Source organism: Eublepharis macularius, chromosome 9, assembly GCF_028583425.1.
Source record: "Eublepharis macularius isolate TG4126 chromosome 9, MPM_Emac_v1.0, whole genome shotgun sequence".
Lineage (NCBI taxonomy): Eukaryota > Metazoa > Chordata > Lepidosauria > Squamata > Eublepharidae > Eublepharis > Eublepharis macularius.
The window spans coordinates 3,355,263-3,361,462 of record NC_072798.1 but is presented as its reverse complement, the minus strand read 5'-3'; positions in this window follow the sequence as shown (position 1 = coordinate 3,361,462).

Genomic DNA, 6,200 nt, shown 5'->3' with positions numbered 1-6,200 from the left:
CCAGCGCCCAGCCTCCTGGTTTCCATAGCAGCCAGATGCCCCAATGGGAAGCTCACAAGCCGAGCCTGTTGTTTGTCCTCAGCATCTTATGTGCAGTTTGTACTGTCTCTGCCAGTGAAGGTTCCATTGAATTATCATTGCTAGTAGCTATTCTCTCCACCTTTGGTCATAGGTCCAGAGGAGTTAGCCGTGTTCGTCTGCAGTTGCGAAATAGTAAAGAGTCCAGTAACACCTTTAAGACTAACCAACTTTATTGTAGCATAAGCTTTCGAGAACCACAGCTCTCTTCGTCAGATGCATGTGACAAAGAGCTGTGGTTCTTGAAAGCTGTCAATACATCTGACGGAGAGAGCTGTGGTTTTCGAAAGCTGTCGATGCATCTGACGGAGAGAGCTGTGGTTCTCAAAAGCTGATGATACATCTGACAAAGAGAGCTGTGGTTCTCAAAAGCTGTCAATACATCTGACGGAGAGAGCTGTGGTTTTCGAAAGCTGTCGATGCATCTGACGGAGAGAGCTGTGGTTCTCAAAAGCTGATGATACATCTGACAAAGAGAGCTGTGGTTCTTGAAAGCTGTCTGTACATCTGATGGAGAGAGCTGTGGTTTTCAAAAGCTGTCGATGCATCTGATGGAGAGAGCTGTGGTTCTCAAAAGCTGTTTGCATCTGACAAAGCTGTGGTTCTTGAAAGCTCATGCTACAATAAAGTTGGTTAGTCTTAAGGTATCTCTCCACCTCTGGTTCTCTTACGCTGTCAGCAATATGCCATCTTGTGGCAACAAGTTGCATAAGGCTATTGTGTGTAATGTGAAGAAGTGCCATCTTTTTGTCTGTCCATCTTACAATCCTTTTTTTAGCGTCATGAGAGAAAATATATCTACTCATCTTTTGCTTAGTAAAGTGTGAAGCCTTCCTCTTGAGTGACTAGCTGGAGGAAGCGGGGGTGATGTTGGGGGGAGCGGTAGGATACATGCCTCTCGCTGCCCTGTGTCGTTTTGAAACCTCTGCGCTATCCCTCTTGAACCCTCTTTTTAGTTTCAGGAGTGCACTACTCTTGGCTTAGGGAGGTCAACTGCTCACTTTATCTGGCTACTGGTGACCCTGCCTAATTTTAATAATTGAAAAATTGGCCGCAGTTCTCGTTCGCAAACGCATGTGTTGAAAATAAGGTGGTGATTCAACAATAAAGCTGTCCTCTGTTTGGAGTCTGCCTAGCTCAGTATTGCTTCCGACTGGCAGTGGCTCTGTAGAATATGAGGCAGGGGTTTTTCCTGAGGTTTCCCCAGCGTGGCGCACATGGGCACCACGGCACCCACCAGTATTCCCCCCTGGTTGCCTGCTGAGCTTTTTTCAAGGCAGGGCTTGTTATTGGCTTCCCTCTTTCAAACGAAGGGGCTTTCCGTGGTGGTGGTAACCGCAGCCCGTGGAGGATTGGGATTACTGCCGAGCACCTGAGCTTCCACTTTTCTTTGCTCCCCCAGGCTTTCCTTCACTCCTTTTTATTTTCTCTCTCCCACCCCAACAGTCCTTCATTTCCTTTTTATTCCCATTCTCTTCTTTGAGAAACCAGCTTTGATAAAAAAAAAAAATGCAGGAAAAAGTTTTTAAGGTCTTATTAATATGGGAAGCCTATGAGAAATTTAAATGTCATGAATGCCCACTAGACAGAATGTCACCAGGAATGTTTGTCCTTTGGAACAGAGGCGCTGACCTTGATAGATAGATGGGTGGTTTTACTCCGTGTCTGGCTGCACCACGTGCAATAAAAGGAGGCAGAGGGTGCGGAGGGAGGGAATCAAGTTGGTGTGGCTTTTATCGTGTGAGCTTTTGCAATGCAGAGAGAGCTTTCACGGATGGTAAGAGGTCAGCGTAGAAGCCCACCCCCTCTTTCTCCGGGCTTGCTGTTCTAGTCCCTGGGCCATGCTTCAAAGGGTTGCCAACTATGGGCAGAGACATTCCTGTAGATTTGGGGATGAAAGCCTGTGGGTGGTGGGGTGGGGGAGGACCTCAGTAGGGGTATAATGCCATAGATTCCGCTCTCTGAAGCTACTTTTTATTCTAGGAAAATTGATCTCTCTAGAGATCAGTATTCTAGGATAGCTACAGGTCTCACCTGGAGACTGTTATCCCTAATGCTTCCATTGAAATTAAAGATAACACAAACCTTGACAGATCAGATGGCTGGACTCTGAATAAGGTGGTTTCGTGTGTCCAGCACGGTTGCCATGCAGTTCTTCAAAGTCAGGTGTGAGGTACTTTGTTGGCAACCCCTTCAGCAGCCATTTTAGTGTGGCATTCACCACCCCTTCTCAAAAATGTAAGGGCACCTCCAGGCTGCAAAAGGTGGGGGACCCCTGCCCTAGCACCTGAATGCCTTTGGAACTGGCACTTGCACCCTGTGCATTTAAATTGCACGTGCTACCAGTAAGCTGAGGCTTTGGCATGGGTGAAGCGTTGCCCAGGAGAAAATCATGCCCCAATCCCCACCTTTTGACCCCACCCGTCAGATGAAAGTCTCAACAGCGGAGCTTCAAAAGATGCAGGGAATTCAATCGCTGCAGCTTGGGTGATACACCCATAAGAATGGGGAAAGGTTTGAACCAATGTGGAATTGCAGGGGGTGGGGGTGGAGAGCCCCCTACCGATTCCAGGAGCTGGGCAGGAACAGGGCTTTTTTTCAGCTGGAACGTGGAGGAATGGAGTTCTGGCACCTCTTGAAAATGGTCACATGGCTGGTGGCCACGCCCCCCTGATCTCCAGACAGAGGGGAGGTTTAGATCAGCAATCTAAACTCCCCTCTGGAGATCGGGGCGGGGCCACCAGCCATGTGACCATTTTCGCCAAGGGCGATTTAAACTTTTAAAAACTCCCCCCTTGTTCCAGCTGACCCAAAGTGGCGTCATTGTGCGGTCCTGGGAGCGTGCGCACGCTTTGCGCACGCGCATGTGGTACCAGGGGCACCACCTCCCGCCAGGAGTTGCCCCCTGTGCTGGCGACCCCCTGAGTTCCACCAGCTCTTTTCCCAGAAAAAAAGCCCCGGGCAGGAGTAAGAGAATCCCAGAGGCTGACAAAGAGGGACTTGGATATTGCATATCCAGACAATCAGCTGGATTATCCTAGAACTTAACAGAACCATAGATAAGAACGCACGTCGGTGTTCTTGTGAATGCTCACTGGCGCTAGCCAGAGTGCAAATGTCTGTCCCCAAATTGCCATCTTTCTCTTGCAACTGCCTCGTTTAAGGACACACAACTACTCCCCAAAGTTGTTTTGCATCAGACAGGCTCACTTGTTTTATTGTAGCAGTGCCTTGACCCTAATTCTAAGACAGATAAATAGAAAGGCAGATATATATATACAAGCAGCGGTAGGTTCTGCTAGTTTTCCAAGTGTGCTCTGTACATGAAAGGTATTTTCAGTGTTGGGAAGAGAGAGAGGTTTTGTCAGTGGGAGTTTACACAAGTGTAAGGTTGTATTGTTGTATTGCATCCTTGGCACCAGGACAATAAGGCCCACCTTGCGAGAAAGGTGGGCTTATAAAGATTTTTTTTTAAAGTTAAATAAAAATAAGATACCTGGCTCAGACAGCACTGGGTGGGTTTTTTACCAACTGATCTCAGCAGCAAATCTGGTCTTCCTTGCAACAATCCTGTGAGGTATGCCTGCTGTCAAGGTTGCCAACTCCAGGACGGGTTCCTAGAGATTTGGGGGATGGAGCTTGGGGAAGGCCAGGTTAGGGGAGTGGAGAGGTAATCTCAGCAGGGTTGTAATTTGTCCTCCAAAGCAGTCATTTTTTCCAGGGGAACTGATCTCTGTAGTTGGGAGCAAAATAAAAAAGAGTCCAGTAGCACCTTTAAGACTAACCAATTTTATTGTAGCATAAGCTTTCGAGAATCACATTCTCTTCGTCAGATGCAACTTTATTGTAGCATAAGCTTTCGAGAACCACAGCTCGAGCTGTGGTTCTCGAAAGCTTATGCTACAATAAAATTGGTTAGTCTTAAAGGTGCTACTGGACTCTTTTATTTTGCTACTACAGACTAACACGGCTAACTCCTCTGGATCTATGTAGTTGGAAGGTAATTCTGGGAGATTTCCAGGACTCACCTGGAGGCTGGCAACCCTGTTTGCTGCAGATAGCCTCAGGACTGGAACGTGAGCTTATTCCAAGCCTGCATCTGACAAGCTCCCTGCCTTGGCTTGCCTGCTCCCTAGATAACACCCTGCTTGGTTCACGTCAATGGTGAGCTGGTGCCTTGTGGCAGACCAGTTGTGAATCACCAGTATGCCCCTCCCCTCCAGCCTCAGCCCCAAAGTCCCAGCAGCATTTGGAACAGGCGAGGATGCTGCGGAGAAGAGCACAGAGCAAGGCCGCTTCCTCCTCTAGTTGTGGGCACGAGAAGAAATACTTAACAGGGTTTGCATTGGTGGAGGCCTGAAGCCCGGTGCAAAGGCTGAGGCCAGCGTAGGCAAGATGGAATGATGCGCTGCAGGAGGTGTGGCACCACGTGCTCTTGCCCTGTTAGCAGCGCATGGCTGCCTTGGACTGAGACGGGTCCCTTGTGCCTGATAACGTCAGCTCTGAACGGCAGCCCCTCTCGGGATCTCTGATAGACGGTCCTCCCAACCCTGCTGCCTAAAGGCCCTCCGCTAGAAGGAATGCCAGAGATCTGTGAGCAGAATAGAGTTGCCAGCTCCAGGCCGGGAAATTCCTGGAGATTTGGGGGTGCAGTCTGCAGAGGGCAGGGTTTAGACTGGGGAGGCACCACAGCAGGGTATAATGCCATAGAGCCCAATGTCCAAATCTGCCATTTGCTCCAGGGCAACTGAGCTCTACGGCCTGGGAGATCAGGAAGTGTTGGGAGGGGTCTTGATGTTTGATACTCCTGCATTGATGCTGCTTCCCTGATCGAAATCATGCCTTCTCCAAAGCTGCAGTCAGTTCTGAGAGGGGGGGGATACTATCAGATCTAGCTTGCCCTTTTAAACTGGGGGTGGCAGGTGTTAAACTGGGGGTCTTTCTCCATGGAAACAACATGCTGGTCACTCCGCTATAGTCTCGCCTCCACGCAGACATCGTCTTCGAGCTCTTAGTCCCCGCTTTTCCAGGTCTCTGCCTCTAGCCTGATCTCCTTTGTTTCTGTTTAATGCTTCCCTTCACACCATGAATGGTTCTGTGTCTGTCTCCCTCTACTGACCCAGCTTCCAGGCAGGCCTGGAGGGATTTTGTGCCCTGAGGGCACAAACAAGCGAGGAAGGTCACAGACTCTCTAAAAGGCAAATTGCATGGGTATGCAACTCTGAGTTGGATCAGGGCCATGTGCTCTGTTTCTCTCATTTTTTTACATTTATTTTGTGACATTTATACTCTGCCTGTCTCCCAAGGGGGGCCCAAAGCAGCTTACATCACGCTCCTCTCCATTTTAACCTCGCAACAACCCTGTGAGGTAGGTTAGGCTGAGAGCGAGTGGCTTGTCTAAGCTTCCATAGCAGACTGGGGATTCACACCCGGGTCTCCCAGACACTCTACCACTACAGTAGACTGGCTCTTAAAACTGCCTTTTTTTAAAAAAAGCATTTTATAGTAATTCACCTTTTTTTCTTGTGGGGAGTTTTGGTTGAGCAGCAGTTGAAGGGTTCATTTCCTCTCGCCTTCCTTCCCCCCTCTGTCCGGATTGCAAAAACTCCTACCTTCTTCCACTCCAGGAGCTTTGAGTTGGTGGACCCAAATCTTGCTCTCTCTTTCCTAAGACCGCCCCCCACCCCCAAGCTGAATTAAGACTGCAGGTGTGTGCATTTGATCTCCTACAGACAGATGGTTTCTAGCTGTCTTGGTCACATCTGTTTGTTCCCTCAGGTGGAAAATTCTCATCCTTCTCTCTCCTGGGCCTAAAAATCTAAGGGTACATGGAACATCGGCCAATTTTGGTCCTTTAATGACAGCCAGTGGCTGGGCTGGACCCAGATTGGGGGGAGGTCAAGATTCTGGGGGGGGGGGAGAGCCTCAGCCTTTTAATGCTGCTGTTATGAGTTCGCACACAACATCCAGGAAGAGCGAGATGGCAAAAGAGTTCACACACCCCATCCCTTCCCGGGAGGCCTGGGCAAAGGAGTCAGGAGGACAGGGCCTTCACCACTCCTGCTGGTTCCTGCCTCCTCCCTCATCAGCAAGACCAGCTTCTCTCAGCTGAGCTTCTACCA